Source organism: Symphalangus syndactylus, chromosome 5 (genome assembly GCF_028878055.3).
Source record: "Symphalangus syndactylus isolate Jambi chromosome 5, NHGRI_mSymSyn1-v2.1_pri, whole genome shotgun sequence".
Lineage (NCBI taxonomy): Eukaryota > Metazoa > Chordata > Mammalia > Primates > Hylobatidae > Symphalangus > Symphalangus syndactylus.
The window spans coordinates 52,918,636-52,930,884 of NC_072427.2; the positions used below are offsets into that span (position 1 = coordinate 52,918,636).

The following is a 12,249-nucleotide window of genomic DNA, read 5'->3' on the forward strand; positions in this document are numbered from 1 at the left end:
TCTACCAAGTAGAAAGATACAAATTTTTCTTTACTTTTACTAATATTTGTCTCATTGAACCATTGTAAGATGATTTAATTTTTCATAGTATTTTATCTTCCAACATTTTACTTATGGTAGATATCACAGTTAACAAGTAATCCTTTACAAGTTCTTAAAGACAACATCAACTGCTTAGTATAAGAGTACATATAAAAGGAATATCAAATATCAAATCTATTTATACAATTTTTAAGTTAAAATCAAAATGGAAAGATATTTGGTGAATGAATTTACAATGGGACATTTTAAATGAATTAATCACAAGTACTTATGTATGAATCATAAGAATTCAATTTATTGTATTGGCTTTCTTTAAAATTGCATATGGGGCCGGGCGTGGTGGCTCACACCTGTAATCCCAGCACTTTGGGAGGCCAAGGTGGGTGGATCACGAGGTCAGGAGATCAAGATCATCCTGGCTAACACGGTGAAACCCTGTCTCTACTAAAAATACAAAAAATTAGCCAGGCATGGTGGCAGGCGCCTGTAGTCCCAGCTACTCGGGAGGCTGAAGCAGGAGAATTGCTTGAACCCGGGAAGCAGAGGTTGCGGTGAGTTGAGATCACACCACTGCACTCCAGCCTGGGTGACAGAGCGAGACTCTGTCTCAAAATAAATAAATAAATAAAATAAATAAATAAATAAATAAATAAATAAATAAATAAATAAAATTGCATATGGAACATGACAAACAAATCTGATGAAATCTCATATAGAAGTTTTTGTGGCTTTCTTCATTGAACGTTATAGGTTTTTCCCTGAACCTTCAAATGTAAAATATGTTCATCGCTTATTTTACTTTTGCTTCTGCTCCTCGCATGTGTGGGGCCCGTGGAGACCCAGGTACAGATCCGCAGAGACCAGCAGAGCTCTGCACACCATGCACGCGTTCTCACTGGAAACCTTATTTCTTTCTGTAATAGCTTCCCTCGTTCTGTCATACTGTAAAAATGTGTTTAAATCATTCACAGAGCCTTTTAAGTGCTCAGTTCCAGGAGGGGATTATGTGCACATGGACTTACACAATACTGCCAGAAAGAAAAGTGCTTGTATAAATTGTTTTAAAAAGATTTTTATAGAAATAAAATAATTTAAATTCTTAAAGACAATTCACACATAGTACCCAGGGAAATATGTGAAAGTGAATGCCTTTCTGGAATTAGTTGGCAATGAGCATAAAGTACTAGCAAGAAATCTGACATAGTAGTAAAAATGGTTTGTGTGACCAACCACATCTATTTCCCTATTTCTGGTGTGTTGTGGTAGTGATGGGTGGTCAGAGTGAATGTAGGAGCCAGGGGCTAGACAGTCTTATATATAGTGTCAGAAAGTGGCACTTTCAATGCATGAGCAAAGAAAAGTTATCATATCTGAAAATCAGGGAGTGGCGGGATCAAATTCATGTTCAGCAACAGTATGAAAGATCTTATAAGAGCAAAACTGGATGTACACGGTTATATACCTATTGGAATGGCAAAAATCTGAAACACTGGTAACCTTGAATGCGGTGAGGATGTGGGGCAACAGGAACTCTCACTCATCGCTGGGGGGATGCACAGTGCCACAGCCCCTTTGGAAGACAGCTGGGTCATCTCTTACAGAAGTAGACATATTGCTACTATATGATCCAGAATTTGTACTCCTTGTACTAGATTAAAATCCCAAAGTTGAGATGCCATTCCTTTAATTAAACTTTCAACAGTAAAATAATTAGTGCCCCACTGTTGACCCTTTATTGTGCAATGTTAAATCCTGGGACACTGGTCACACTAATGCATGGCACTGCTGCTGTTAGCATGTCTTGAACCTTATCTTTAAAATGCTATGTTATGAGAAGTATGCAAGTAGCATATATCATTACTCTATCAAACAACAAGTAAATGATTTCTGAAGTTCAGTTGGATATCTATGGGCAAAAAAATTAGCTTGAACTTATACGATAGTTAATTCCAAATGAATTGAGGCCCTAAAATCAACATAAAAACACAATATATTAGAAAAAATACATAGGAAAAAATATTCATGAACTAAGGCTAACAAAGAGTGTTTATACTCGACACTGAAAGCATGATCCGCCACCCCCGAAAAAAAGTGATAAATGGGACCTTGTCAAAAGTGAAAACTTTTGGTCTACCAAAAGCTTGTCATGAGGTTGAAAAGGCAAATTAGGCTCGGAGAAAACACTTGCAAACCAGAAATCTGATAAGGCTTGAATCTGTGATATATAAATAACTCTTAAATAATTTCTTTTTATGACTGAACAGTATTATATGCAATACCATCATTTGTTTGTTCATATTCTGATGGGCACTTGGCTTGCTTTCACCTTTTGACTGTTGTGACTGCTATACCCATTGGTAGACAAGACCCCTTTTGACTGTTGTGACTGCTATACCCATTGGTAGACAAGACCCCTTTTGACTATTGTGACTGCTATACCCATTGGTAGACAAGACCTTGCTTGAGTCCCAGCTTTCAGTTCTTATGGGTATATTCCTAGAAGTGGAATTGCTGGACTATATAATAATTCTATATTTAATTCTCTGAGGAAATGACAACCTGTTTTTCATAGCAGCTGCACCACTTTACATTTTCACCAGCAATGCACAAAGATCTTAGTCTCTTCACATCCTCACCAACACTTACTATCTTTTCCCTTTTTATTGATAACAGCCATCCTAGTGGATGAGAAATTGTAGCTCATTATGATTTTGATTTGCATTTCCCTAATGACTAAGGATGTTTTAATACATGCCATACCAGGGATGTTCGGATGCATGCTATGCCATTGGAAACATCATTTAAATTGAATGAGGCCAACAAAAAAGGGAGGAGTACTCTATGCCTGCACCTCCATGAGGTATCTAGAACAGGCAGATTCATAGAGAGAGAAAGCAGAGTGCAGGGGACCAGGGAATGTGGGGAGGAGAGAACAAGGGGAGCACAGAGCTTCTGTGTGGGAGGACCTGCAGGTTCTGGAAATAGAGTGGTGATTGCTGCCCACCATTGGGAATGTACTTACTACGACTGAGTTGTACACTGAAAATGGTGTTAAAGTGATACATTTTACATTATGGATTTTTAAATCACATTTTTAAAATGCATACTAAAAACTGAACAACAACAAAACAATCCAGTTAGAAATGGGTAAAAGACAGGCCGGGTGCGGTAGCTCACGTCTGTAATCCCCGCACTTTGGGAGGCCGAGGCGGGTGGATCACCTGAGGTCAGCAGTTCGAGACAAGCCTGAACAACATGGTGAAACCCCATCTCTACCAAAAAAAAAAAAAAAAAAAAAAAAAAAAAAAAAATTAGCCAGGTGTGGTGGTGCATGCCTGTAATCTCAGCTACTCGGAAGGCTGAGGCAGGAGAATTGCTTGAACCTGGGAGGCAGAGTTTGCAGTGAGCCAAGATCGTGTCATTGCACTCCAGCCTGGGAAACAAAAGCAAAACTCAGTCTAAAAAAAAAAAAAAAAGAAAGAAATTGGTAGAAGCCATAGTCATTTGACCAAAGGTGATATTTACATGGAAAATCTGCATGTGAAAAGATGTTCAATGTCATCAGCGATTATTAATAGTAAATGTAAATTAAAACCACAGTGAGCTATCACTACATACCTATTAGAATGGCTAAAATAAAAAAAATAGTGGGAACATCAAACCCTGGCAAGGATGTGGAAAACCTGGATACACTGCTGGTGGGAATGTAGAATGACACAGTCACTGTAGAAAATAGTACAGAAGTGTCTTATTAAACTAAAACTGTACTTACCATATGACCTAGTGATTGCAAGCTTGGGCATTTATCTTAGGGAAATGAATAGTTACGTTGACACAAAAATCTGTCTATACATATTCATAGTAGCACTATTCTCATAGCCTCAAACCAGAAACAGCCCTCATGTTCTTCAGTGGTTAATGGTTAAACAAACTGTTTGTACATCCTTAAAATGGATGACTACTCAGCAAGAAAATGAACAAATCACTCATATATGCAACAACTTGGTCTGCAACAGCATTCGAAGCTGAGTGAAGAATGCCAGTCTCCAAAGGTCACATATGTGGGATCCCATTTATATAACATTCTCAAAATAAGCAGGAAGTGAGAGCTAAGGTGGGGTTGTTAACTGTCTTCTGTTATTTAAAAAATGAAAGAAGACCTAAATAAGTAGAAAAGCATCTTGTGTTCTTGAACTGAAATACTAAATATTATTAAAATGACAATACTCTACAAGGTGATCTGTATTGGTTTTCCTCTGTTCTGCTTCTCTTTCAAACTTGCAGACACTTCCCTCTTATTCCCTGAGTAGCATCGTGGTCTGCTTAGTTCTAAATGTCTTCGTTTTCAGATGAACACTTCTTGTACCTTTTATGATATTTCTTAAATCATAGCTGTCTGATCGAAATACAATGCAAGCCACCGATACAATTTTAGATTTTCTAGGAGTCTCATTATAAAAAGCAAAAAGGAACAGGTGGAGTTAATTTTACTACATTTTATTCAATACAGTCTATACAGAATATTATCATTTTGCTATGCAATCAATATGAAAAATTATCAATGAGCTATTTTAATAAAATAGCCTGAGATATTTTTATGCTAAGTCGTAGACACCAGTGTGTGTTTTATGACAGCACACTTCAGTGTAGAGTAGCCACATTTCACAGCTCAGTAGCCTTTTGCCACTCAAGGCCACCATGCTGCTGGAAAGCACAGTCTGAGACCCACGCAGAGGTCTTCACACAAGATGCACATCTTCAAAACCCTAGGTTTTGTTTAGTATCAGTCATGTTCTTCATTCCTCTTTTCCCATTTTTTCTCCCTGTTTATTTCCAGCATCTTTCTTTATACATGCTCTGCACTCTCTAGTCTCTCAGTTCCAGATTTGAAATCCAACTATGAGATGTCTTGACTAACCTAAAAAAAGCCATAAAATCTATGCAAATATGTGTGTATTTGTATGTGCATAAACTAAATCTCTCACACACAAATAAGCCTTGTGATTCAAAAAGTTCCAAACCACCCATGCTTCTCTAAACCCCTTCCTATACATTCACTAATGGAACGCAGGCTAGAGAAGGGGAGAAAAATACCTTCAAGCGCAATGCTGCCTCTGAATCAACTAGGACTGTTATTAATAAATAATTCAGCACTAAATATGGAGCGAGGGGAGTCTTAAAGCTAAGAAATACTAGTCATTGTTTGTTACTGTTCGGCTCCTCCTTGGGGGAGATTCTGCTATTAATTCATGTGCCAGAGCTGGTCGGGAACGTGGGGTCAGCAGTTCAGGCTGCACTTGAGTGGGGCCAGTCTGAAAACAAGCCCTGTCTGCCTCAGGAAATGGAAACACATGTCCGCATCACCTGCTGCTTTTGATACTGGTACCCTAAAAGTTATCCATCAACATACTTCTCGTGGACGTGCTGTTAACCAGAAATGTGCTGGAAAGACCTTTGGTTGCTCCTTCTGCCTGCAATGATGCCCCCCACCCCAGGCATCCTTTCCGTCTTTCTTTTTAAACATACTTGCTATGAGGAGATGCCAGAAAACCAAAGGGCAATGGAAACCGATTTAAGATGATCAAGTCCTCTGATGTGGTGGTTCTTTGGTCCTGAGGTTAAGTTCATTGCTATTAAGTTTGATTCAGATGCTGGTTCATGGCACTCGCATCCTTCCAGGCCACAGGTCTGTGCGGAGTGTTGACTTGGGGAAAGATTCTCCATGCATCGCAGGGGGACCATGCTCCTAGTTAGGTGCTCAGTGCCCCCAGGGAGACACCATGTGCATTTTGTGGTCAGCTTTGTTCCCTCCAGACAGTAAGGTGCCTGAACTGACAGGACAACTGCATTTATCTGTGTTGCTATCAGGCTTTGCAATATTGACTGGCCGTGCAGAGGTGCAAACAAACCAGCAAATGTATATTTTTGCACTAATACCTCCTTTCTTCCTGTTTGCAGAGCATATAGAGTACAGCAAACTGTATTTCATTCTAAACTCTTGTTGATGTGACCTTGGGAGAGAATCAACCACTCTTTACTCATCCAAATGCTTTGTATCTGGTGTGTGTATTAAAATAAGCCAGGTCAAAATCTCCTTGTCTTCTGCCTGCTGTCTAAGTGCACTAATGAGGCGGCCCACTGCCAGGTGGGGCATTCCAACAGGTGGGGCCTTCCCCCATGTCTTTTGCTGTGGCAGGAAAGGAACATACTGCTCCTTTAGGAGACTCCAACTAGGAAAGTCCTGTCTCCTAGTTGGAGGAGTTAATCTCTAAATGGCAGCTTCTGCAAGGTGTCCACAGAGGCCCCGTGTCCTCTCACACATAGGTAAGGGTGTGGACATCCAAAAGGAAGTCCACCTTCCCAGGTGAGGGAGGAGCCTACCAGACATGTAGACGTCAAGGTCCTAAATGCTCACGCATCCTCTTAAATCCACAAACTCTGGAATCAGCTAGAGAGAGCTCTGTGGCATGTCCAGCATCCTGGACCTGTGAGTAAGAATCAAGCTGTTGCCCTGGGAACCAGGCTTCCCATCAAGGACCATGCTAGGCAGGCCTCTGCCACAGGTGAGGTGGATGTTTATCATCTCCTGCTTTGCCTGTTTCATATGCTCCACCCCTTGCCTTCTCCCACCCCTGCCTGTCCTTGCTCCCCATTCCTGTAGACTTGCACACCTTGTGGAATGGGAGGCTGCTGGATGCAGTCAGTCAGGTTGGCTGTGCATTCCTGCTAAGATGACAGTGAAGTAACAGGGCTTTAGTATCATCCCTCAATAACTGACCTCCTTACTTTGGTGGAAACTCACTACAGAGGGCAAACCACTATACAGGTGCACAGGATTGCACTGGTTCCTTTTGCCCAGTCTTGAAGTGGGTTATTTTATTCCAGCTTTAGTGACGTAATTTGTTCAGAGAGGTTGAGAACGTGATCACAGCATTGATAAGAGATGCTAGCTTCTGAGAATAAGAAGAGGACTTCTCACTTTGAAGGTCATGGCCTTCTCACTCCATTTAGGTGACCTGCATGACTTTTAAAAGTGAACCTGGAGGCATTGTGCCCCTTTCTCAAACATCCCAGAGTTGATGGAGGGAGGAGGCACTGGGGCAGGAAGGCTGGGGAGGCGAACAGTGAGGGTGACTTTCAGCATCTCTCAGGTTCCATCACACAGCAGCTAGCCTCTCTTCTTGTGTCAGGGAACCTTCTTCATCTCTCTAAACCCCTCTAAACCTCCCTTTCCCTATCTGCAAGGTGGGAATGACAGCAAGTTATACGATGATGGAAGGGACTCTAGGTGAAGGTGTTATAGATTCCCACTTGAGTTAGCCCAGAAAGCGTACAACTATGGGAATGCTGTGACTACATGGGCAGGAGCGGGTGTGAGGGGTAATTGCACAGTTTCTCTGTGGCCTCTGGAATTCCCAGGGGAAAGAAAGCGCAGTTGTAGTAGACACACTCTACACAGGCAAGGTTTTCAAGGGCAGAGAAAATAGCCAAACCCTCACTAAGCCATCAGCCTTTCATACTGGGTTTCTTACTTCTCCATTTTAAATAATCTACCCAACAATGTACATATATCTGTGCAAAGATTGCAAACACCAAGCTCTCTGTTGAGTTAAAAATGCAACCAGGGGTATAATCCATACTCTCCTCTCCATAGTACAAACAACTCGAAGGAGCCACTGAGAGTTCTTGGCATTATTGAGACGTTTGCTCTATCAAAGGCAAATTTTGCAAAAATAACAAGGTCAGAAAACCTTCATGTTTCTTACATCTTCCATAAAGGAAAAACTGAAGCCAATAAAAATGGAACCAAAGCTTCAGCAGCAATTGTAATTCTAATCACATGGTTATCACCTCCTTCCTTTATACTAGTCAGACATTTTCTATTTTTCATGCAATGTAATCCGAAAGTGCTGTCTTACTCATGGGGCAGACAAACCCTGGAGAGTATACGAAAGAAACCATGTAAAGCAAGGACTACTTTGCTAAGAAGAGAAAAGTCCTATGCTACATCTTTCACGGTTCTGTTATGTACTTTTGTGCAGTATTTGCTTTTTGAAAGCTGTTTTTTAAGAACAGACACTCGATGATGCATGCTTTTGTTTTGGGGTGTGTTTTGGAGGGAAAGAAGGGCAAGATGGCTGGAACACTGTGCCGAGAAATAAACAGACTTCAGAGGCCTGAAAGCGTCTTCAAACTACTGAAGAGTTAGCCAGGTCAGCAACTCTCCCGAGTATGTATTATCTAGTTCCGGATTTTTGTTTTGTTTTGTTTTTATATGTGGCTTTCCAGAATTAATTTTACTAGTGCAATGGTGTAGGAGAAGACATTTAATGGTAGGGTACTTTTTTGTGATAAAAATATTATTTGCCTTTTTAATTATGTTTTTTCTTTTTTGCCCTAGTCAAAGTTTTAAGAGTTAGCATTAATTGGTGTTAGAGAGTAAAAGAGCTAACTGCTAGCTTCTTTGTGTGTTTTTGTTATAGTTTATGATGCATGTATTCACTCAAATAAAGTTTAGAAAACTTTTATAAACTTTAAAAATCAAACTTGAACCAAGCCAAGTGTCAGGGAAGCCCTGAGTCAGCCCAGTGACTGCACCTGGCCTGCAAGGAGCTCAGTGCTTGAACATGGAGCCTGCACACTTCCGTAGGTACATTCAGCCCATCATCCCGTTTCATCCTTACCTTGACTTTGGAGTCCCTGTTTTTTTCAGCACCCTTCCCAGCTGAGGAACATCAAGCAGGAAGAGATGAGGTCATCTGTCCCTATCACGCAGGGGGCAAGGCTTTGAGCAGAGCAGAATGGCCAGCTCTCGGGATCAATATATCACACGCCAGAAAGGGGCTCACGGCTATTGTTACCCGATTATTGTTGTTATTGATGGAGGACAGTCAGAACCAAAAGACACTCAGGCCATGGAGTGTGAGATGTACACGGCTGCAGCATGCTCTGCCCTGGCTCGCCACTTGGGATGAAGATTAAAAAATATGTGGTGCTGTTTATCTCTGACAACTGTGTTGCCTGCAGCCATATTAGAGCCAGAAAAATTATTAGGAAAATGTCGCTACTGTTGCAGAGCTGTCAGAGTTGTCTGAGAATGTTGCCTGGCTTTCTGAGTTTTAAGAGACAATGTTCCATTCTCCCAGGGTGATTAATTTGGAAGAGGAGTAAATGCCAGCGAGTGAAGCTCAGTGTGAGCATGTCGGAGTCCTGCCACTGCCATGTCACCGCAGTCCCAAGGCCACGTCCTGCTTTCCCACTGGGCTGACACAGGCCCAGCGCCAAGCAGTGGCCAGAGAACAGTGAGGATCCCTCTTCTGTGCATGTGTTTCCTGCTGATCTTCAGGGAAGCACATTCTGACCCCGGTCCCCCCACCTACCAATTTCCTTTTACAGATGCAAAAACCGAGTCTTAGGGAAAGGATTCAAATGCTGGTGCAGGGTCACACAGCTAGTGTGTGGTTGAGCAACCATGTGAACTCAGCTCTTGTTGTCCAAGTGCAGGGTTCTCTTTACTACCCCAGCCTGTGTCTCTGGCTGCTGCTAGCACATCACACCTTCCACAGCGTTCTCTATCATCTCCATTCATACTCTGGCCACTGCCTTCTCAATAAAGGAGTGAAAAACATGGACCCACATGCCAGACAGGACAGCGCTGCTGCTTCCATTGCCACAGGCCTTCCAGAGAAAAGAAACGTGGAAATGCAAGGGTTCGCAGATTCTCAGGGCATTTCTAAGGGACGGGAAGGATGCCTCTTTCAAGGGGAGAAGTTGGAACATTCTTCATCAGAGCATTGTGGACATTATTCGAAAACAGCTTATTTAATTGCAGTAGGATTTCTTGGAGCCCCTTTCCCCTGTGCTTTGTCTTTGATCCATAGTGTGAACCAAGGCGGGGAGGCTGCCTCCTGGGTCCTGACTCCTCCAGTTCTACCTGGATCAGGGGACTGCTGGACGCAGAGTGTTGCTCCCGCCTCACCTGCTCCTGCCTCCCAGTCTGGACTCTTGAAAAGCTTCACGTTGTTGCCCATTCTGCTCAGAGCTTAAAGCACAAGGTACAGGGCTGGTTCCAGGATCACCTGGGCAGTGCTAAGGGGATGCGCTCAGCAAGTGACAGCAAGATACAGTAAATTACCTCTCAAAACAGACTTGCTACCAAAACTATCTCCAAGACCCTACCTGTCTACTCTAAAACTTGACATTTTTCTCCTTTAAGCTCCCCTGCCCTTCGCAGTGGCTCCTGGATGGTACTGCTCAGTGCCTCGGGCTCATCTGACCATTCACAGTTAGAAACAAAAAGGGGAGGGAGGAAGGGGGACTGGGAGCCAACGGCTCCTCCCACGTGGCAGCTCTAGCAGGGCGAGACCGTCTTGGCGTGCAGAAGTCCCTGTGGCTGGCCCTGCAGTGCCTCAGTCATGAGCCAGGTGTGTCTCAAACAGACCTGTGCTTTGTTGCCGATTTAACAGCATGAAATGATAGAAATGAGAAATCTGGAAGTGAAATATTTTCCCCTGCTGGGCTGCTGCAGCCTTACTGTAACTAGGAAGAAAGTCTGTCAATGTATTTTGATTATAAGTTGCTATTTCCATGCACTCAATCAATATTTTCAAAAAAGTTTGGCCTTGTTGATTTTGGAAGTTAGGGAGCATGTCTCCTGTGGGCTACTGAATGTTTCGATCACAGTAGGTGCTTAATAGATATTTATATGTGTAGGTGGCTGTCTAAGCTAAATCATTTGCATTAATAGCTTAAGATGATGCAACTCATGTAATGCTTCATTTTGGGAAATGCAATTTAACTAAGTGGGTGGTTAGCTCATTAATGAGGACGTGTGCTGTTACCTATTCGGAACACGGTACATCAACAAATTCTAAAGCCATGTCTCAAAGAAAAGGAAACAAAATAAAAAAATAAAAAAGGCACAGTTGAGTCACATTCTAGACTGATTGTGATTATCTGGGAATACAGCCAAACAATCCAATTATTATTTTTTATGGGAGCATGAACAGAGGACTTGGGTAATGTTTAAATGTGCCAGATGGACTGCCTTCTATATTTCTAGGCACCTTTCCTTTTTTTGGATGACCAGGATCTGGAAAAAAATCAGAAAAGTTTATGCATTTTCACCCCTTGTTGTTGGAGCCATGCCAGCAAGGCAGAGACTATGGCTTTGAGGACGATGCTTGCATAAAAAGGAGGACATTCAGCTCGTGTGGAAGGCTATATTTCCGGAGAAACTAGCGAGGGTAGCATCTCAGTCCTCATCTTACGAATAATGTGATCTGTTCTGAGGGGTCTGGGGAGTGAGGAGCAGCATGAATTTTCTCCCTAGTTAGGCTTATTCTGACCCCACACCCTTTCTTGTATTAGCATATATGGGGTATCAGAGATACTGGGGCCAAGGCCCAGGCCTGGATTAGAGGAGGGATTTCCTTGATCATCTTAATACCTTAGCACTGTGAGGTGGTGACTTGTTTTTATTTTTGTCTCTGTAGACATGATGCAGGTTGTAAAGGTCAATATAAATATTTTTTGGCTATTTAGTTTGCAGGCGAGCTCATTCTGTTGACTTGTCTTTCTAAAGAAGTTTCACTAAAGTCTCGTTGCAGTGAAAAGTTAATATTGTATGGAAATTAGTATCTGAAATGTTCTCTCAATTTAGCTAAATTAAATACTGAGAACCTTTGTAAGGATATGTAATTTTTATAATAAAGTTCTTTTGATCATTTATCAAATTCTGTAAAATTAAGAAATTTGCATACCAACATCAAGCATACCAAGCCACAAATTAGTATGCTTCTCTTTGATTGTAGGTTGATTAACTAATTGGGAAATTGCCAGTTAGTTAATAGTTGATAAACAATTAGTTGATAACTAATAACAATTAGTTGATAACTAATTGCCAGTTAGTTAATAGTTGATAAACCATTTTTTTAACATTTAAATTTGAGTCTCATCTCTGCCATTTGGTAGCTGAGTAGATTTTTGTAGTTACTCGGAGGGGTGTTTAAGTCTCTAAATATAACAGTGGATATACATATTTCTCTTTCAATTCTTTTAGTTTTACCTCGTGTCTTTTAATATTCTTTTGTTCGGTACATGCACGATGAGGATTATTTTGTCTTCTTGGAGAATTAACACCTCTTTTATTGCGTAAGGCCACTATCTATTCTTGACAAACTTCCTTGTTCTGATGTCCACTTCGTC

General features: G+C 41.6%; 1 protein-coding gene across 3 annotated transcripts in view; it reads left to right on the top strand.

Moving 5' to 3' along the window:
• GABRG3 (gamma-aminobutyric acid type A receptor subunit gamma3) overlaps window positions 1-12,249 on the top strand; it is a 571,515-nt gene that overhangs the window by 360,600 nt on the left and 198,666 nt on the right. The gene's annotated exons all lie outside the window — the stretch shown is intronic.